The following is a 23,254-nucleotide window of genomic DNA, read 5'->3' as shown; positions in this document are numbered from 1 at the left end:
TTCCACATAATGTTAATGGTCCACATTACCTGACTAGAACAAATGCTTTAAAATTAATTTGGGGTTTTTATATGATACTGGATATGAAGGGTAAAACAGTGAATGTTCTTTGAAAAATAAGTTATTAGGCAATTAGAAGCTCTATTGGGAAATTTAAAACATTAAAATACCACAACGTATTCATAATACCTCACTTGCATCAGCATTTCATAATTATAAACTACATGTTGTCGATTTACATTGTAATCGCAAAATTATTCATTAAACAGTCTGAGAATTAAAATGATTTATTTCTTATAAGAAAGGTTCAATTGGCCCACAGAGGTAGACAGTGTACAGTTCTGCGAGGCAAGTGAGACCCGGAGAGGAGGGAGAGAGCAGTTTTTATACAGCTATCTCAAGGTCTGTTCTTCTACCCATAGATGGACTAAAGTTCAGTTCTCTACCGTCAGGAAATAATAATAATAACCTGAGCTTCAGGGTTTGGTCATGCTCTCTTGCTTGCTCTAAAATTGGCCTGACCTTTGACCTTTGGGGTCAAAGTCCATCCGTCTCTCCCCGTCCACCCATCTCACCTGCTCACATCAATCAGTAGTAGCAGCAATTATTGGTTTGAAAGAGAAAAGAATAAAATTCCCATAACAATATGTTGTCAAATTACATTGATCTGAAATACATTTGAAACGGCTGGTCATAAAGATGAACTTTGTTCACTATGATTGTGTTGTTTTTTTTTGCCCCGTCTCTTGTAGCAGCTGGTTACGGCAGATTTATACTGAAGATATTGCTTGATGCATTGTCACATTTGGTGAGGAGGCGGTGTTGCTGAATCTGAAGATGAACTGCTTACTCAGATTTTAGACATTTGTTTTTTGTATGATTGAGTAGAGAATTCAACCAAGCGAAACTTTCCCCACACTGACGGCAGTGATACGGCTTCTCTCCAGTGTGGATTTTCATGTGACTCTTACAGTGTCCTTTTCGTGCGAAACTCTTCCCGCACTGATCACATGTGAAAGGCTTCTCTCCAGTGTGGATTTTCATGTGTTCCTTGAGGTTTCTTTTTTGTGTGAAACTCTTCCCACACTGATAACATGAGTACAACTTCTCTCCGGTGTGGACCCTCTCATGTGTTTTGAGGTGTCCTGACTGACTGAATCTCTTGTCACAGTATGAACACTTGTAAGGTTTTTCTCCAGTGTGAATTCTCTGATGCACTTTCAATACGGCAGTTTAGGCAAAAGAACTCCCACACTGATCACATGAGTACGGCTTCTCTTCAGTGTGGATTGCTGTGTGTTTCTTAAGGCTTCCTTTTAGTGCGAAACTCTTCCCACACTGAACACATGTGAAAGGCTTCTCTCCTCTATGAATTCTCAAGTGAAATTTAAGACTTTGCTTGTATGGAAAACTCTTTCCACACTGAGAGCAGGTAAAAGATTTTTGCCACTTCTTTTCAATAAAAAATTTCCAACAAGCAATTTTCCTCCAGGTTTGACATGATGATGTTTCTCCTCCGCTTCACTCAGTTCTTCACTCTCCTCGTTCTCTTCAATCAGGTCTAAGATGAAAGGAAGAAAGGTTTAATTTTCTTTCTTTTTTTTCATAAAATAACCCTGATGTAATAGCACAAAGTAGAAATCAAAATATTTCACAACTATTATTTTGAAGCATTTATGGTAACACTTTACAATACGGGTGCACTAATATGCATTAATTCATGCTTAAAGAATGCACAGATAATCATGTGTTAATATATGACTCATGAAGAACTAAACCATTAATTAATGATTGCTGTATCACAGTAACTAATAAAGATTCTAAATTATTAATAGTTTAAGTAATATATTAATTTTTATTAATTAAATGTGTCATAATGTGTTCATTTTCTTAAAAACATATTTGATTAACTAATAGAGTAAATTAATGCGTTAATTACCACAATGGGTTGAAGTCATGTACTTCAACTTCGAATTGTCTGCTTAAATTAATCATTAGCAAATGATTCATTGATATGTATCATTATGTTATGACTTTACTTGTTGAGGCACATGACTATTAACTATTTAAGTATGTCATTTTGGTTTTGACATCCACACTAAGCCATGGATTTCAATTCCCAACCATCACCAACCAAGATATTTACATTTACTGCATTACATTTACTGCATGTACAAACTGTCAAACCCCATAAATGGTATATTACTTAACAATTAGTTAATAGTCAAGTGACAAGTAGTCATAACATAATGACACATTTGCAAATCATTAGTTAATGATTAATTAAAGCAGACAACTGGAAGTTGAAGTACATTGCTTTGACCAATTGTGGTAATTAACGCATTCATTTCCACTTTTAGTTAATAAAATATGTTATTAAGAAATGAATTCCTTATGACACATTTAATTAATAACAAATCATATATTAATTAATATATTAACCATATAGAATCTCTATTAGTTGCTGATGCAGTAATAATTAATTAATGGTTTAGTTCTACATGAGTCATACATTAACACATGATTATCTGTGCATTAGTTAAGCATGAATTAATGCCTATTAGTGCACCCGTATTGTAAAGTGTTACCGCATTTATATTAGAAATTGACCGTTAATTGGATTTACCTATATTTTTTTCTGATATTTAAGCTTTTTTTTTTTAATCAGATATCTATCCAGTTTCCAAACTGTTTGTCCTATGTAGGGTCTCAGGGATGCTGGATCCCAGTATCTCAGGCGGCAAACAGGGAAATGCCTTTGATGGATTCGCACAGTATTCACAGATAAAGTAACTTTCTTTGCTTTTATTACTAAAAATAGTGCTGTCAGCATGTATTTCATAATCTAGACTGAGAAAAATTGTACAAATAAAAAACATTATTAATAATTATAACATGCCATTCGAGATGGACTCTAATGCAATTATGTATTTACTGTTTTGTATTTACTTTCCTGAAAACGTTTAATTATTCCAGTGAATATGGGTAGATGTGTTTTGAAGTCTTGCCAGTTCAAACTTTGAAGCGATTTAAACCGTTCAACTTATTATTCATGCCATTATAACTAACTTTTGAATAGTTTATAGAAAGTATGCAATGTTTAGTATGTGTGCGATTGGTAATTAATCTCCGAAATGCTGATATTAATAAATTCTAGGTAAAAAATGTATCATATTTTTATTATAAAAAGCAGGACTGAATTGTACACTGCAGGGTTGGGAAGAAGATAATATGTTGATTAATGTGAGGGAAGGAGAGCATAGTTACACCCCGAACTAAAGACAAGGTCTTATTGGTCAGCACCCCTTTTAGATTTGGTCAAACAACAAGAGTTTAAAACTTGACACGAACTAATCATCAGTCTGGGTTTGTCAGATCTACCACTAAGAAGAAACAAGCCAGCTAACCGGTCTAGTCTTACTTCTTTTTATACAGCACGCCACGCATTCAGTGAAATCCCCAAAAGATTCAGTAAAAATAAAAAAAGCAATAGGAATTTTTTTTTTGAGTTTCAGGCTCCATTTTGTACCCAATTCATGGAACCTGTCCCATATATTATTTGCTACTTTAACTGTTATTTCACAGCTCTTATGACTGTTCTAACTACAACAAAAACACACAATGATGAACTGATGAAGTTTTATAACCTTAATGACCTTCAGCATCATTAATGAAGAATCTAGAACAAACACCAACCTCTTTGTTCTTCAGTATCTTCAGGTTCCATTCTACAGGATTCTGGATCATTCATGTTCTCACTGTTCAACTCTGTCTTCATCACTCTTAGACTGATGAAAATATTTCAGCATTTATTGGTAATTTCCTGTAGGAGGAGCTTCACGAAGGTGAATTGCTGCGTGACAGAAGCAGACCTGTGAAAATAAAAATAAATATATAACTCAGTTATTGAAATGATGGTTTCCTTAATTCACATTTTTGTTTTGTTTAAACATCAATGTACCAAAATGTAAAGTTACTGAATTGTTTTTTTATATATATACCAAAAACAAACTTAGAAATAAATGTATAGATTTGTAAGAAACAAATAGCAATCCGATCGATTTCCACCTCACCTAACTTGCCATGTACTAGTGCTTTTGTTAGCTGGTTTTAAATGAAAATGAGGATCTTATAAATATCTTATCTTATGATATTGTTGTGAACTATTTTCTTCTAAAAGTGTAGAAAAGTCAGAAGCGCAGACCAGGAGACGTTGAGGTATCTTTCAAGCAGAAGTTCTTTATTGCGTCGCTGTAGCATCTCAATCTCGTCTGACTTCTTGAGTCAAACATTGTAGTATATTGAAGGAATACAAATTTGTCAAATGTTTAATTTAGGTTTCCACTCCAATGGTATAAAATTTAGATGATTATTGAGTCTCCTTTCCTGATAGTCCTGTTCCCCTTCAGTCGCTCACGTTCGACGTGACGTCGTTAGGGGATCACTTCAGGGAGCCCTATCAACTTCGAGTATCTAAGAACAAGCCAATGAACGTTGGCGTGCGTGAACGTGTCACGCGCCCCCGCCCTGCAGCGCGGGTATAAAACAGGAAGCGGGCGCGAGCACCCACCGTCTTTCATTTCGGAGCGCGAGTTTCCTGTGACTGATGTCTAAGATTCAACGCCTTTGAAGACTTCAAGGAAGATCTCTCTGTTCCAGTGTTGGTGTGACGGCGCGATCAGCGGTGGCCGCGAGCAGTGCAGCTCTCAACTGCTGTTCTCACAGCACTATTGTTTGTGTGTGTGTGTGTGCGTGTGTGTGTGTGTGTCCACACAGTGGCTACCCCTGGGCGCCTCAGCACTGTGAGAGCAATTTCCTTTTTTTATTTTACTAAAAGAGCAACACAAGCGGACCCTGCGTCTTTTTCAAGATGTCATTCCGCTTGTGCGTTTCTGGATGCAGTCGTTCCCTGGCGCCAGCAGATGGCCACAATAGCTGCATCTCGTGTTTGGGCGTTCGGCACGCTGAAGCAGCTTTTGTGGATAGCTCATGTTCCCATTGCGGGAATATGACTATCACAGCACTTAGATCGAGACTCGCTTACCTCAAGGGAGGTGCAGTCCCCTCGCCTATGCCCCGATCTAGTGCTTATTCTGCCCCGCAGAATAGGCCTACTTCGGCGCATGACCAGGGTGATCTGAGGATTACCGTCAGGGCTTCCCCGCCGAGGCAATCTCCGCGGGCCCCTCACGCCTCTCATGTGCTGTTGCCATCGGCGCCCCTTGGCGAACGGCTCGGTCCTTCTCCGGAACGACCAGTCGTTTCCTTTGGGGCACCAGCTGACGATCAGATGTCGATCGCAGCATCGGAGGGGGAGCGGTCATCTGGAGATGACGACTCGGCTGCGTTGCCCCCTTCGGGGTGTGTAGCGCTGTCCGAGCCGGTCGGGCTTGCGTGGAATCCTCCACCACGTCCCGAACCTTCTCGGCTGGACGATTGGTTTCTCGGGGCGGGCCGTGCTGGTTCTCAGTGCGCCGCCCCGGTACCTTTCTTTCCGGAGGTGCGTGAGGAGCTTTCTAGGACGTGGAAGGCACCGTATAGTGCCCGAAGCCGTCCTAGTGGCTCCTCTCCCCTCGCCACCCTCGACGGCGGGGCAGCTAAGGGGTATGTGGGGATCCCCCCAGTGGAGCAGGCTGTCGCGATGCAGTTGTGTCCGGCATCCGCCTCCTCCTGGCGGGGTGACCCACGCCTCCCGTCCAAGGCCTGTAAGTTCTCGTCCGGTCTAACGGCGAGGGCTTACAAGGCCTGTGGACAGGCTGCTTCCGCTCTTCATGCCATGGCGCTCTTGCAGGTCCACCAGGCCCAGGTGCTCATGGACATGAACGAGGGTGGTTCTGACCCAGAGCTCCTCCGGGAGCTCCGTGTGGCAACCGACCTCGCCCTCCGGGCGACGAAGGAAACCGCACGTTCAGTCGGTCAGGCGATGTCCACCTTGGTGGTCCAGGAGCGCCACCTTTGGCTCAACCTGGCGGACATGAGGGACATCGATAAGTACCGGTTCCTGGATGCCCCTCTCTCCCAGGTTGGGTTGTTCGGCGACGCGGTCGAGAGCTCTGCCCAGCAGTTCTCGGCCACACAGAAGCAGACGGAGGCCATGCGACACATCCTGCCCCGGCGGACCGCTGCTGCTCCCACCCGCCCGCCGGCCGCAGCTCCTCCGTCTACTCGTCGCCGAGGTCGGCCTCCTGCGGCGTCCTCCGCTCCCGCTGAGCCCCAGCAGCAGCCATCATCCAGGCCTCGGCGTGGAGCAAGCCGCAGGAAGTCGACCCCGCCCGTCCAGGCCGCTGCCAAGCCAGGAGTCAAGCGCCGGTGCAAACGTCCCTGAGACGGGCGGCCCAGAGGTGGATCAAGTTGCTCTTCAGGAGATGCCGGACGTGCCACTCCTTCCCCCGGTGGAGGGCCGGGTGGAGAATCCTTTGTTTCCTTTTCTTTTTGTTCTGCCACTGACCCACGGGTCAGTGGTACCCACCTTTTCAAAGAAAGAGCAATTTCTGAAACCTCTGGGCCCCAAGAGGGCGCGCTTGGCAGTCGACGACGCTATGCCTTGTCACTCCCGAGCCCCTCTTCCATCGCCAGCCGGCAGCAGTGGCTGTGTCCTGGACGCACTGTCGCCTCCGCACACTCACTCTGCCCTCCGGCGGAAGCAGGTACGTCTCGCACCACACGTTCAGACCCCACTCCGGGCCGCTATGCCGCCCGAGTCAGGTCCCTGCATTCCGTCACGCTGCCCCACTCCGGGTACGTCTGTGGTGCCGTTGGTCCCGCTTGCTCGGTCTCTGGGAGCTTGGCTAACGCTTCCCAGTCCGTCTCGCTGGCTCATCCGTACTGTCAGACTCGGCTATGCGATTCAGTTCGCCCGGCGCCCCCCTGTTTTCAAGGGCATCCTGTTCACCCGTGTTCTGGTGGACAGTGCCCCTGTTCTCAGAGCGGAGATTGCAGTCCTACTGGCGAAGGACGCAATCGAGCCGGTCCCTCCAGCCGATATGAAGACCGGCTTCTACAGCCCGTACTTCATTGTACCCAAGAAAGGAGGTGGGTTACGGCCAATCTTGGACCTGAGCGTCCTGAATCGGTCCCTTCACAGGCTACCATTCAAGATGCTTACGCAGAAACACATTTTCAAATGCATCCATCCCCAAGATTGGTTTGCAGCGATCGACCTGAAGGACGCGTACTTTCATGTCTCGATTCTCCCTCGACACAGACCGTTTCTTCGCTTTGCGTTCGAGGGACGGGCATATCAGTACAAAGTCTTACCCTTCGGGCTGGCCCTGTCGCCCCGCGTCTTCACGAAAGTTGCGGAGGCGGCCATTGCTCCCATGTGCGAGCGTGGTGTTCGCATTCTCAACTATCTCGACGACTGGCTTATTCTCGCCCAGTCGAGAGAGCAGTTGTGCGAACACAGGGATTTGGTGCTCAGTCACCTCAGCCACCTAGGGCTTCGGGTCAACTGGGAGAAGAGCAAACTCACCCCCGGGCAGAGGATCTCTTTTCTCGGTATGGAGTTGGACTCGATCAACATGACAGCGCGTCTCACCGAGGCCCGCGTCCAGTCAGTGTTGAACTGCGTGAGTACGCTCAGACGCAGAACAGCGGCACCACTGAAACTGTTTCAGAGGCTCCTGGGGCATATGGCATCTGCAGCCGCGGTAACGCCGCTCGGATTGCTTCATATGAGATCGCTCCAACACTGGCTTCACAATCGAGTCCCGAGATGGGCGTGGCAGAGCGGCTCGTGCCGGGTTCCAGTAACCCCGCACTGTCGCCAAACTCTCAGCTTGTGGTCGGACCCTTCGTTCCTGCGGGCAGGTGTTCCCCTAGAACAAGTGTCCAGGCACTCTGTGGTCTCCACGGATGCCTCTATCACCGGCTGGGGGGCCACGTACAACGGGCATGCAGCTTCAGGTCTGTGGACAGGGCCTCAACTGCATTGGCACATCAACTGCCTCGAGTTGTTAGCAGTACATCTTGCGCTGGGCCGCTTCAAAACGTTGTTACTAGGCAAGCATGTACTGGTCCGTACGGACAACACTGCGACCGTTGCGTACATCAACCGTCAGGGTGGTCTACGCTCCCGCCGCATGTCACAACTCGCCCGCCATCTCCTCCTTTGGAGTCAGAAGCATCTGAGGTCGCTTCGTGCCGTTTACATTCCGGGCCTGCTCAACCGTGCAGCCGACGAGCTCTCACGGCAGCAGGTGCTACCGGGAGAATGGCGACTCCATCCCCAGGTGGTCCAGCTGATTTTCAGGCGCTTCGGGACCGCACAGATAGATCTGTTTGCCGCCCCGGACACGTCTCACTGCCAGTTGTTCTATTCCCTGACCGAGGGGACCCTCGGCACGGATGCTCTGGCACACAGCTGGCCCCGGGGTCTTCGCAAGTATGCGTTTCCCACAGTGAGCCTTCTGGCACAGACCTTGTGCAAAGTCAGGAAGGACGAGGAGCAGGTCTTGTTAGTTGCGCCGTATTGACCCAACCGGACCTGGTTTCCGGAACTAGTGCTCCTCGCGACAGCCCCTCCCTGGCCCATCCCTCTGAGAGAGGACCTGCTCTCTCAGAGACGGGGCACCCTGTGGCACCCGCGTCCAGACCTCTGGAAGCTCCATGTCTGGTCCCTGGACGGGACGCGGAGGTTCTAGGTGACCTACCCCCAGCGGTAGTTGACACCATCACTTCCGCTAGATCCCCCTCTACGAGGCGCCTCTATGCATTGAAGTGGAACCTATTCGTTGAATGGTGTACTTCTCACGAGGAGAACCCCCGATCATGCTCGATCAGAGCCGTGCTTTCCTTCCTGCAAGATGGGTTGGAGCGAAGGCTGTCTCCCTCCACCCTTAAAGTGTATGTTGCCGCTATTGCCGCACATCACGATGCTGTTGATGGTAAGTCCTTGGGGAAGCACGACCTGATCGTTAGGTTCCTGAGGGGAGCGAGGAGACTGAATCCTCCTCGCCCACTCTCTATACCCTCTTGGGATTTGTCTCTGGTCCTTTCGGCACTTCAGGGACCACCCTTTGAGCCTCTGCAATCAGCTGAGCTAAAAATCTTGTCCTGTAAGACAGTTCTCCTGGTTGCATTGGCCTCTATCAAGAGAGTAGGGGACCTACATGCATTTTCGGTCAACGAATCGTGCCTGGAATTCGGCCCGGATAACTCTCACGTGATCCTGAGACCCCGGCCCGGATACGTGCCCAAGGTTCCTACCACTCCCTTCCGGGACCAGGTGGTGAACCTGCAAGCGCTGCCTTTGGAGGAGGCAGACCCAGCCCTGGCTTTTCTCTGTCCCGTCCGCGCTCTGCGTTTGTACGTGGACAGAACGCAAAGCCTCAGGACCTCAGACCAGCTCTTCGTCTGTTACGGAGGCCAGCAGAAGGGGAAGGCTGTCTCCAAGCAGAGGATGGCCCACTGGATAGTGGATGCCATCGCCTTGGCTTACGAAGCCCAAGGCGTGCCTTGCCCGCCCGGGTTGAGAGCCCACTCCACTAGGAGTGTCGCTTCTTCTTGGGCGCTAGCACACGGCGCCTCGCTGACAGATATCTGTAGAGCTGCGGGTTGGGCGACACCTAACACGTTCGCTAGGTTCTATAGCCTACGTGTTGAGCCGGTTTCTTCCTGTGTGCTCGCTTCAACCAGCCGGTAACACCGAAGTTCCCGCTCTAGTGTCGGCTTGCTGCGCCACTCCCCTCTACGGAGCGGATACGTGCGCTCTTTTGCTCCAGTCGAGTTCCCCACCCAGGTGAACCCTGTGAGTTCCTCCACACCCCTTCGGCAGTTGGACGTTGCGGAGCGTCCGACGCCAGGCCTAGTGCTCGTATGCTTGTGTAACTTGTACTAGGCTGGGTTCCGTATGTGTGATCCCTGCGGCGATCCCATATGAGTATTTTCCACGATCAGCTCCCTGCGGTGAGCCCGTGTCTTTCCCTTGGCAGAGCTCGCTCTGCTGTCACTGTCTGGTGTAGCCTCCCCCTCCTTAGGTGGAGCCACCCCAGTGACATTCCATATGTTGCACTGCCCCAACCGGCCAGTCCATATGTGTATTCTCCACATGGTACCTCCCTTTGGGCAGGATGTGGCTCCGCAGCGTCCCTCTCCCTTGGAGAGGCACGCTTCCCAGTGTTATTCAAGAGTTCACTGCGTGGGTATGTGGAACAGCAGGTTCTCCCTCTACGCAGGTCTTCCGCCCCAGCTTTGGGGGTCTGAGAGTCTTGCGTAGGGCACTGGATGTGGCAGCAACCGGTGGCGTTTTCCATGGGATCCCCTAACATCGTCACGTCGACGTCACGTCGAACGTGAGCGACTGAAGGGGAACGTCTCGGTTACTGATGTAACCCTCGTTCCCCGAAGGAGGGAACGGGGGTCGTGACGTCCCGCCGCCACAGTTGCTGACCATCGCTGTACGGCCGTCATTAAAGGCCATCTTTCAATTTAATTGTATAACTTCATTTATACAGAATCTTGAATGAAAATGTCAATTTAAAAAGACATGCATAAGAATACATATGTTTTACAACACCCACAGGCAGAAATTCAGGAAAAAGTGTACCTATTCTAAGCTAGGCTCAAAAAACCGCCCTTTTCCAGAGGACGCGTCATATGACGCAACGACAGGCAAACAAATAGGCGTTGCTGCCCTGGTTCTCAGTGTGTGGGTTTACGTAGTCTGAGAGGTGGTACAGAAAATAGAGCTTGTAGTTATCGTTATAACGTTAGTTGAGTTGGTTTGAATTGTCACAATGGTGAATTCTTGTGTTTGTTTTGGATGCAACCACTCCAACTTGTCTGGTCATCGGGTCCACCGATTTCCAAACAAGAAACACAAAGATTTCCGTGCTTGGATACGTTTCGTCCAGGCAAAGAGAAGCAATTTCTCTGCCTCCTCGGTGACAAGACACACGGTGGTATGTGAAAAACACTTCACACCGGATGGGAACGGGCGGTAATGGTCAGAAATTCGGCGGGAACGGGTGGTAATGGTCAGAAATTCGGCGGGCGCGGGCGGGAACGAGTGGTAATGGTCAGAAATTCGGCGGGCGGGAACGGGTGGTAATGGCATTTATCTGCATGCCTTACACCCAGTCCACTTGACAATAAAAGATCCTTAATGACTATATTTACATGAACAGCATATTCCCGTCCTAACCGGAACACTAACTGCTTTCATACACATACTCCGCAGTACATGCGAACTCATTTACATAATGTCCTTCGGAAATACTATGGGAGTAGTATGACAGCCGGCTAAGTTCGGAAAATCTGGGATCTAAATTAAACATTTTAAGACGCATGTTGCTAGCATAGATGGTGACAATATACATGGATGCTTGAAAAACAACAAAGTCGACAGCAATATTGCTAAATACGATTTATTAAAGATACTGCAATGTGATAAACATGGAGACAACGTTAGCCACAATTAGCTAGCTATAGCCTGTGGTCACTCACCAAGACACCTGCCCGATTCTCCTCACACCACAACTCTATCTCTCTCCTCTGTCCATTTACCCTTCCCCTTAACTCTGCCTGACCCCTCTCTCGCCTAGGTGGCTCATAATTATACGGCAATGGCCCATCGGAAGAGTTGACATGAACTCCTACTGCAACCTCTTCAATGGCTGACTCCATTACGAAGAGATGAGATTAACCGGCTGTTGCGTCACGTCCGATCAGAGCGTTTTTGACAGCGGAAGTAATTTTACTCACAATTTCTTTTAAAAAACTTTTTTAATGCACATTTAAGATTAATTTCTTCACGCAAATCGAGTTCCTACACCATTTATCTACACATCTATTCACAGGGATCTTCAACTTGAAAGATGGGCTTTAAACTCGGCTCCTCAGTGAAAAACGGTGGGTGCTCGCGCCCGCTTCCTGTTTTATACCCGCGCTGCGGGGCGGGGGCGCGTGGCGCGTTCACGCACGCCAACGTTTATTGGCTTGTTCTTAGATACTCGAAGTTGATAGGGCTCCCTGAAGTGATCCCCTAACGTCGTCACGTCGACGTCACGTCTCCCGTTCCCTCCTTCGGGGAACGAGGGTTACATCAGTAACCGAGACGTTTTCTCTCCTTTCAGCCTAGATGTTGAATCGTTAGGTTGATTGGATTAGCTGTCGGGGAGACTTTCACCTTTTGTCTTTAATGGCTCTGGGATGGCTCTTAGGAACCAGAGTTCCTGGCCACTATCAGCATTTGAATAGTTATGCTGATTCAATTGGATTGGTAATGCACTCAGAGTAGGGTGTGTTCCTACTTCATTTGCATGCTTTGTTTCAGAGTGACTCCACCGCAATGTAAACTCCTCCCCCTCTAAATGTATAAATTGCAAGGGAACATTTCCCTTAGTTAGACGAGATTGAGATGCTACAGCGACCTAATAAAGAACATCTCCTTTATAAGATACCTCTCCGTCTCTATTTATAAATATTTAAGATATCATAAGAAAAGATATATATATATATATAAGATCCTCATTTTCATTTAAAGTTTCACATAAAGTTTATATAGATATCAAAAGTAGTGATCATGTATTTTGCCTCCGTATGTTGACAGCAGTGTTGGGTAAATTACTCTATTACTTATTACCAATTCATTTCTAAATCCTATATCAAAAATAAACACAAAACTGCACATTGAATTCTTTCAAAGAAATAATATACAAATGCATGTATTATTCTTAAACTGACCAAAGTATTTTAAAAGAGGTTGCATTAAAACATACATTTTAACATTAGACGTTAAATTCTGAGTAGTATATAGAGTATTTAATGCAATTACATCAGAAGTAACTGTAATTGAAATAACAGAAAAATTAAGAGTAAACCGTTTACTTTTTCAAGTGAAAAGTAATTTAATTACTTAGTAATTTTAATCACACCCAACACTGGTTGACAACAATAACATGATCTTTCAGTGGCAATTTACAGGTCATTTAAACACATCATGATAATGAATGAGGTGGGGAAACCATCTATTGGCATAAAGAATTGGCATAGACTTTTAAGCAGCTTTTAATAGTGACACTCCTGAAACCAACTTTACAGGATCAACAGGAGAGATCTGACCTGACCTCTGATGCTGCTAAAAGAGTATAAAACTGCTCTGTATTAGTATTATTACTCACAATTTGGGAAGAATAAAACTTTCACAGCTCTCAGTTAGAAGAGTTTGGCGAGCACATCATCTTCAACATCATCTTCTTCTTCTTACTGGTGGGTCACATACCAGCTTTTTAGGTGCATACCCTTTAGGCACCCCCTCCTGTGCTGGAGAGTAAATTGATTTCAGTATAGGTGTACATGATGAGATCTATCCACCTTATTTTGCAACGCGGAAGTCAATAGAATGACGTACTTCCTTCTAATGTGTTAGACTTCCGTTTCGCTAGCCGGTAGGTAAGAAGCCATGTTGTGGGAGCAAGCACAAAGCAAGGCCTGACTTCTTATGAGCACATTTTCAATTATTTTGTGTTGTGACTCTTAGACAGGCCTTTGATGCTCGTCTCATCAGCTCGTTTAACAAATGCTATCTCTGCATATGCTGCGAGTTTGGGTTGTTTGACGTTCCTATTGGGAACGCAATGTGTGCCATTTCACCAGATTTGTAACGGAAATCATTTATAAACCTACACCAACACAGGAGAATACTCCAATATGTTGCTATATATGTGAACTGTTAATTCATCACGACTTCAAAATAAAAGATTAAACCATCATGAGTTTGCGTGTTTTGATGTCCACATGTAATAAGAAATTACAGAAGATGTAACATTTCTACCGTAAAGAAGTGGGCAAATATTGTAGGGATGATCTTCCATGGGTCAACATTTGGAAATTTTGGTGGTTGCTCACAAATGTGTTGCTCAAATACACAAAAGAGAAATACATAAACTACTACGTTTAGAACCTTAATAACGCCATTTCACATGCACTGTTTCAAATGTACTGCATCGTGTCACACATTGAACGGACACTATGCAGTCTTTTTTAGCTTAACTGAACAGCTTCGGAGTTATTGAAACAGTTATATAACTTCTTACGGGTTGAATGGTGGCCGTCTCGCCCCCCCTCTGACACGCTTGGCAAAAGTTCTGCCACTGGACCATTAAAGTACATGGGGATAATAGTCGGATGTATGTATTTAATCACGTGAAAATTCTCACCACTAACAACATATATTAGATCTCATTAAACGACAAATTAAACACAATGTATTATTGTATACTATGTAACACGTCACGCCACGTCACGCTCTGCTTGAGTGGTAATTACGACAGTAATGTTAAATACAAGTAGGCTACTCCACAGCGACTCTAGGGGTCGCTGTTTGACAAAAACGGAATTCCTGCATAGTGTCCCTTTAAGCATGTGCCTGCAGAGAACTCAAAATGACAATTGAACGGTTAATGCAACAGATACACTTTTAACTATTTGAATATAACAAGCAATGCACATTGCCAGCATGCTCACACTCATTACAATAATGCCGGCTCTTGCGTGAAAAATAAAGTGGATATCCACTATTCTTGATAAATTTGAAAACTGCCTTTATAATTTTTCCAGATCCTTGTTTTTTGCTTAATATGTTGCTGATGATAAATTCTTTGCATCCTACATTCTGTAGTTCTTTTGTAGTTCATTCCTTTCCTGTTCATAACTAGGACATAATAACAACAACACATCAACTGTTTCCTTCACTTGGCATAGTTCACATAATCATGTGTTTTCCCTTTTATGTGAAGTGTATTTTGGTTTTGTATGGCCCATCCTTGTTTTGTTAAAGTGATCTGATCTTCTCTACTTAAGTTTTGTATCATTTTACCTTGTTTTGCACGGTTTTGTATATTCAAAAAATGTCTATCTGTATTTACTTAATGAAACTAATACATTTTAGCCATTTTTAGCAGATTTTTAATTTCCTGGTATCAATATGTCCTGTTAGCCAAACAAAATGGAACTATTATTCCAGCTTTTCTTAATCTATACAATACATTCATTATTTCTATGAATTTGTATGAAATGTTTGCAGGTTGGGAAGTGATGTCATTGAATCTGAACAAATCACAAGCTTATTTGGCATCAGTTCTTCTACAAGGTGCCGTCTGAATTGATGTGTAGCGGCCACACCACTGCAAATTCAGGGCCTGGGAAAGAGTTTTGAGACTTGGCGTGGGGTTAAAAGATGATGGACATCAAGACCAATACCTGAGGCAGCCGAAACAGGCTGGACTGTGTTGCACCAGACAGGCGAACCATGCAGAGCTCATGTCCTCCGTCGCAACCAGTCAGCGCATGCATAGAGATTTCAGCAACGGATAGTACTAGTGACTGCCTTCAGGTGGCGTGTGTCCCACTCGGAAAACCTAACCTTGTTTTTTTTCGCTCGCCCTCTTCCATTTATCTCTCTTTTATATTTAATTTCCTCTTAACTTCCTCATTGGTTTCCGCCATTAGTAAAAGTGAAAGAACCGGTATGGATGTTTTCTATATTGCCACAAAGTGGTAAAACACAGAAGCTATTTCTCTGTAAGTTACTGTGTGTTTAGTGATAGAGGCAAGTTTAGTCAGTCTGAATCATATGACTGGTCTTACAAAATTCAGCTAATTTTTATAGTTACGTCTGGGATTATTATGAATTGTCTCTAAAAATCAAACAATTCCGAGATTTAAAAAATAATGCCTTAACCAATGCAGCTTTGCTTGCCGAGACTATGATTTGGATTAATATTAATGTTCTTTTTAAAGGAATTACAGTAAAACCACATAAACAGACCAAACTACTCAATGAAGACCAGGAGTCAAAGTTGAAGTTGACAGAGAGTTTACTGAAGACAAAGTTCTCCACACTTTCAAAGGCCGTAGAAAATGAGTAAGAGGATCCAGCCTCGAACTGTCAAAAGATACAGAAACACTAGTACATACAATCAAATAGGTAATCAGTTGCAGTAGCACCTCAATGTAGTACATGAGATCCACGGGGAGGAGTCGGATCAAGATCCAAAGGGTGGAGATGGGTAGGATTAGGGGTGGGGTTAGGGATTAGGGGTGGGTTTAGGGATCAGGGGGCGGAGATGGGTAGGTTTAGGTATATGTAAGGTGGGAGGAGTTGGATCTGGATCCGACTCCTCCCCGTGGATTTCATCTTCTGCAGTGAGGACCATCTCATCAGTTGACATCATTCGTACAGAAAATTCCAGCAGATATAACTAAATATTTCAGCTAACTGCAAAAGCTGAATAATTGATCAAAGCCTAATGATTAATATGTGAAAATCATGATAAAGTATTTTAAGACAGGCATTTTTTTTTATGAAAGATTAGAGAAGTTAATTGAGTGAAACTCTTTCCACATGAATGGCAGTGATACGGCTTCTCTCCAGTGTGGATCCTCTCATGTATTTTCAGATATATTGACCGTTTGAATCTCTTATCACAAAGTGAACACTTATAAGGTTGTTCTCTAGTGTGAACTGTCTGATGCACTTTCAGTTCACTATCTGTAAAAAAAGTCTTGCCACAGTCCGAGCAAACATGATCTTTCACACCACTGTGTCTTTTCTGGTGTAATTTCAAACCACTCGGCTCACTAAAACTCTTTCCACACAAAAAACACACATGAGGCTTCTCATTTGAATGAACTTTCAGGTGGTTCTTCAGGGCATGAGTCCTACAGAAATGTTTACCACACTGGTCACAGTTAAACAGTCTTTCTCCAGAATGAGTACGCAGATGTAATTTAAAAACACTTGATTTTTTGAAACTCTTCCCACATTGATCACATGTGTATGGCTTTGCTGCACTGTGGATTGTCATGTGTACGTTAAGGTTTCCTTTATGTGTGAAACTCTTCCCACACTGATCACACGTGTATGGCTTTGCTCCACTGTGGATTGTCATGTGTACGTTAAGGTTTCCCTTTTGGGCAAAACTCTTCCCACACTGATTGCATGTGAATGGCTTCTCCCCAGTGTGGATTTGCATGTGTTCTTTAAGGGTTCCTTTTAATCTGAAACTCTTCCCACACTGATCACATGCATGTGGCTTCTCTCCAGTGTGGATCCTCTCATGTATTTTCAGATACATTGACCGTTTGAATCTCTTGTCACAGTATGAACACTTGTAAGGTGTCTCTGTAGTGTGAACAGCCTGGTGCACTTTCAGTGCACCATCAGTAAAAAAAGTTTTCCCACACTCAGAGCAAATATGATCCTTCACACCACTGTGTCTTTTCTGGTGTATTTTTAATGCACCCATCTGTCTAAAACTCTTTCCACAAAAATAACAGACGTAAGGCTTCTCCTTTGTATGAACTTTTCGGTGGTCCTTCAGGAAATCTGCCCTAAAAAATGTTTTACTGCATTGGTCACAGTTATATAGTCTTTCTCTAGAATGAGAAATCAGATGTACTTTAAAAACACTTGATTTTATGAAACTCTTTCCACACTGGTCACAGGTATACGGCTTCTCTCCAGTGTGGATTCTCATGTGTTCGTTAAGGGCTACTTTTCGAGTGAAACTCTTCCCACATTGATCACATGTGTGCGGTTTATCTCCAGTGTGGATTTTCATGTGTTCAATAAGGGCTCCTTTTTGTGTAAAACTCTTCCCACATTGATCACATGTGTGCGGCTTCTCTCCAGAGTGGATTTTCATGTGTTCGTTGAGAGGTGCTTTTTGTGTGAAATTCTTCCCGCATTGATCACATTTATATGGCTTTTCTCCGGTGTGAATTTTCATGTGTTCATTAAGATTTCCTTTTTGTGCGAAACTCTTCCCACACTGATCACATGAGTATGGCTTCTCTCCAGTGTGGACCCTCATGTGATCTTTAAGGTTTCCTTGATATGGGAAACTCCTCCCACATTGATCACATGTGTACGGCTTCACTACAATGTGCATTTTCCTGTGTTCCTCAAGGTTTTCTTTTTGTGTAAAACTCTTCCCACACTGATCACATGTATACGTCTTTTCCCCAGTGTGGATTTTCATGTGTTCAAGAAGGTTTCCTTTTATTGTGAAAATCTTATCACACTGATCACATGCGTACGGCTTCCCTCCACGATGAAATTTTATGTGAAGATTAAGATTGTGCTCGCATGAGAAACTCTTTCCACACTGAGGGCAAGTGAAACACACTTTGGCATTTTTTTTCAATGAGGGACTCAAGGATTTTTCTTCCATTTTGACACGATGTTTCTCCCCCGCTTCAATCAGTTCTACAATCTCCTTGTTCTCTTCTATCAGGTCTAAAAATGAAAGTAAAAAAGAAAAAAAAATATAAAAAATTTGCTTTTCAGTAAAGCATACGAAGAGAGAAATGTGAAAGGAAAATTACTTGTGACCTCTGACATAATAGAGGAAAGTATGATCATTTTGATGCATTAATTAGAATTTTGTTACATTTATGAGAACTATTGAGTATGTTCGATTACATACTATATGTCAGGGTTGTAAAATGTTAAAAAAAAATTGTTGCAAAAATTGTGACCCAGATAAATAAAGGTAAATTAAACAGCTCAGACAAATATTTAGTCAGACTTCCTAATGTTTGCCATCAGTATTATTCTTTCTCAAACCTCCTTTGATTAGTTGGAAGCCAAAAGTAAAAGAAAATTAAATTAAATTTCAGGCTCAATTTTTTTACACAGTTCATGGAAAGTCATCCGGATATTATTTGCTTTAAAGCTGCAATATACAGAAGTTGTTGGTTTAAAATGAACAAAAATCAATGAAACAATAAGTGTTTCTCATTAATTAATTATGGTGAATCGCCAAAGTCTAATGTTTGACGCCACAAGTTTAAAAATTATCCAAAAATATAAATAAAAAAAACGTTTTTCTGACGTTGTTTTGCACCGTTGCTTTGGAAAAGTATCTGTCGAACAAACTAAAATTTACCCCTAATAGTTTACTAAACGTTAGTCGACAATGAAGAGGCTTAGTCGACCAAACTTTTATTTGTCCGTTAGTCACAGATAAAACATGATTTAAAACATGCAATTAGTGGCAACTTTACATGGCCCCGCCGTTAACCTACATAAATGTACAATATTGTTAGCTGCATATCCAAGTGTTTATGCGGAGTGTGGAAACCAAAGTATGACATGTATGTATGACTAAGCATGTAAGTGTGACATGGAGGCGCCGGCGCATCACTTGCATTTTTTCCTAATAACAACGGAATCAACTTAAAATACTCTGTTGTTTTTGGTCTTAAAGACAAGAGTAATACATAATTTGAAACAATTTAAAAGGGTTTAATTGTAAAGTGTGAACTCACAATAACAACAAAACGTTGTAATTTGGTCACAAAGAAAACAAACAGAATGCGCTTTCTGCCGTCTCAGTCTCCGTGAACTGGAGCACGTCACAAAAATTATCCAAACTCAGCATATAGGCTGCTTGCCTCATAGAAATTAGAAATATAGAAAGCTTGAAATGTCAAACTTTTGGACAAACCAATTCGCAAACAAATACTTTCTGATTACGTGATCTATATTAAAGTTGCATTTCTCTCTATAGCGCGTTCACTAGGCTAAAGCGGAGAAGGCAAGTCAACATCGTCACCTTCATCTTTGCAGCGACACCGAGTTAGAAAACACTAGTTTATTAAAGGGATACTCTACTGGTTTTTCATATTAAACTATGTTATTCCCTTAACTAAGACGTGTTGATGCATACCTCTCTCGTCTCAGTGCGTGCACTACGTCGCTGTCTTGCGGCGAAACTTTGTTAGATCTTATCTCAGCCCTGTTCATTCAATATCGGCCTAGCAGAGAAGCGACCAAACACCTCCGCGATTTCCCTATTTAAATACAGTTACTAGAGTAGTGTAACTCGACCAAGAACGGTGACCCAAAATAAAACGTTGCGCTTTTCTAAGCGTGTAAAATGGATAACTATATTGTATGGCAGAATACCATAGCAAGTGCTTGGGAGCACTTCGACTCAGCGCAGTAATATCATCTCTCGTGAAAATTGAATCTCTCCGTTGAAATGAGAGGGAGGAGGAGAGGGGGGAGAGGATTTTTCACGAGTGATGATATTACTGCGCCGAGTCGAAGTGCTCCCAAGCACTTGCTATGGTATTGCTATGGCACTTCCTCATTATTTATTCGGCAAATAACATTTCCATCAGCGTTTATCGCATAAGCCCTATATCGATAAAAATAAAATCCGATGAGACCGAACGTATTTCATTTGAGTCGATATTCATGAAATTCAATCGAATTTTACGGTTTCCATAAGGCATTTTTCATTCGATATCACTTAATTCGGATAAAAACGTGTGGATGGAAACATAGCTAGTGAAAGAATGCAGTTAACTCCATCTCTGAATGTGCTGCGAGTTTAGCATGCATTGAGGAACAAAGTTGGCCCCAGTTGTGCTTTATTTTCACATCTGCATAATTTCCCAAAAAATTCCACAAAGATAATTACAGCATTTCACTAAATTTGTAACGAGACATGTTTGTAAATCCGTTTTCATGGTTATCTCTTGCAAGTGTAGAAATTAAGACAAAAGTATTGTAATTGCCCACTGTAGGTAAAATTATATACTTATGAAATATTAATTTTCCTTTATTTTACAATATATGGCTATTACTGTCTGTGGCAATGGGGGAAAGGGTTCAGCGAGGTCTGTGACGGGAGAGGAGTCGGGATACAATCGCGACATAAGTGGATCAAGAGCAAATGACAAAACACCTGTGTCTTGATTCAGTAATTGGTGAAAGAGACTGTATAAATCAACGTGGGAGATAGGGGTGTGAAGGCCAAGTGCGGGTGCGGGCGCGGGCGGAAATGCACTCTTGTGTGTGTGGGTTGTGGGAAAATAAAACTATCCGCGGAACTCCCGCAAAATAGAAATATCTATGAATAAAACATCTAAAAACGAATAAATTGTTATTCATCTGTTGCACAATAGCAACAAGTACAACTAAAACTAAATAGAAACAATTCAGAGTTTCTATTTAAACATGTTTGCAGCGTTGAACAATGTAGCCAATCACACATAGGTGTTGATTTCTTGAACGCAATGGCCAATCAGATGCATTTAAGTTAGAATCCCCTCACCGCTCAAAACAGACTTTTTGTTCAGTGCTGAATTCTGCATTCTGGCAAATCCTCTGATTATTATAAACAAAGTGTAGATATTATAAAAGATTCATTGTGCAGTCAGCTTAATTGATAATAACTGAGATTTGTGAGATCGTGATGAACGGAGATGTCAGCTTTTTGGGAATTATTAAGAGAGCGCACTTTGCGCGCATTCAGTAGCCTGCTTGCTTTTATGTTAAATGAACATTTGTGAATGGTAATGCTTTAATAACAAATAATTTATCGGGAGCATTTATGGCGATGTGTAGGTGGTGGCGACACACAGGCTAACTTGAAAGTATTTCATGGAGGTAGGCTACAAAAAAAAAAAAATCTATTTATACTTTTTGCAGGCGGGAACGGGACAAAACATGAATGTTGCAGGCAGGAGCGGGAGAAGGTAACATATTTTTGCGGGCAGGAGCGGGACTGAAAAATCCTTCCCGCGCAGTCTCTAGTTGGAGCATTTTTAATTAGGCTTACTTGCACCCGCGTCTCGCCTCCCTCTGCCATTGTATGCTACCACGACAAAGCATGTACGCGACAAATGACGTCAGAAAATCGTCAGTACATTATTATCGGTTATGGTCTATAACTGAACCGATACCGAATCGTCCTTGTCTGCATCGCGATGCATCGTAGAAACGATTAATTTCTACACTCCTACTGGGAGATGAGAAGCGGCAGAGAGGGACTGACTGAGACTTGTGAGCAGCCAGGACTGAGAAAGCTCTGGAGAGCACTGGTGGACTGAGTTACTGAAAGCATATTTTTGTGTGATCTCCTGATGTGTTTCTGTATTTTAAGTGAGTTCTCATTTTACTGAAAGTGTGGAGAACTTCCATTGGCTTATAAGAACTTATAAGAAGTTCTTATAACTATGCAGTGCAAAAGCCCCTTTTAACAATAATTATTTTCATTATTCATTTCATTTTAACTATGATTATTTCATAGCTCTTATGACTTTTCTAACTGCACTAAATCTGATGAACTGCTTGAGGTTTTTTTTAACCTTATTGAAAAATCTATAAACACCAACCTATTTGTTCTTCAGTATCTTCCAGCTTTATTCTGCAGGGTTCTAGATCAGCTCTTTGTTCTCCAGTGTCTTCCTGCTTTATTCTGCAGGGTTCTAGATCAGATCCTTGTTCTTCAGTGTCTTCCAGCTTTATTCTGCAGGGTTCTAGATCAGCTCTTTGTTCTCCAGTGTCTTCCTGCTTTATTCTGCAGGGTTCTAGATCAGATCCTTGTTCTTCAGTGTCTTCCTGCTTTATTCTGCCGGGTTCTGGATCAGCTCTTCGTTCTTCAGTATCTTCCTGTTTTATTCTGCAGGGCTCTGGATAATTCATGTTTTCAATGTTCATTTTCAAACTCTGTCTCCTTCACTTGTAGAATAATGGGTATATTCCAGCATTTATTGGTTTAAACGCTGTGAAACTAGCTTCGATGAAGGGGAGGAGCAGAGCTGCCAAAAACAAATATAAATGAGTTATCAAATAAATATTTTCATTAATTCTCATTAATTCTTTATTTATCCAACTATCAAAATGTAAAGTTATTTCATTTGTTTTAAAACAAATTCACATATTCTAAATATCTATATTGTGTCTGTTGGTCAGTCTATTTTTTTACATTATTATTATTTTATTTTTTTACATGAAGAGGTAATTGTTTATTGTGACACTCCCACTTATTAAGTCGTATCGGGGAGATACCGTTTCATTAACCAGTTATAATAACTACCATACAGCAGCATATGAACCTAAATATAGTTCAATTTACAACACATTTTTGCCTTTTTAGTTATATCGTCATTCTCGAGATCGATTCTCATTAATCCATAACTTTTACTACTTTTTTTATTTTTATTTTTTTTGGATCAAGTAACATTCAGTGACAAACCCCTCACTGCTCCAAACATCGAAATAATCATACAGACTAACATACAAAAACAGATGATTTAATTAATTAATTTAACTTTAGTTCCTCATTGCCTGCTAGGCTAACGTTATATGTATATTTCAGTCAGCAGACGCCAGAAAAAAAAACCCGCACAAATAGCTCTGTACTAAATGAAAACAATACAGAAATGACCCTGTAAATGTTGCTTTGACATGCTGTTTTTTTATAATAGTATAAATATACGAAGAACTGTGAAC

General features: G+C 42.9%; 1 protein-coding gene and 1 pseudogene across 1 annotated transcript in view; one reads left to right on the top strand and one right to left on the bottom strand.

Annotated features, from left to right (window-relative positions):
• LOC130077302 (SLAM family member 5-like) overlaps positions 1 to 23,254 on the top strand; it is a 217,424-nt gene that overhangs the window by 134,067 nt on the left and 60,103 nt on the right. The window lies entirely within an intron of this gene.
• On the bottom strand, positions 740 to 22,463 carry LOC130077273 (zinc finger protein 271-like; annotated as a pseudogene).

The sequence above is a fragment of the Rhinichthys klamathensis genome, unplaced genomic scaffold (assembly GCF_029890125.1).
Source record: "Rhinichthys klamathensis goyatoka isolate OS25496 unplaced genomic scaffold, OSU_Roscu_1.1 h1tg000727l_1, whole genome shotgun sequence".
In the NCBI taxonomy this organism is placed as follows: domain Eukaryota; kingdom Metazoa; phylum Chordata; class Actinopteri; order Cypriniformes; family Leuciscidae; genus Rhinichthys; species Rhinichthys klamathensis.
The sequence above is the reverse complement of the archived record's forward strand: the minus strand, read 5'-3'. Positions and strand labels throughout refer to the sequence as shown.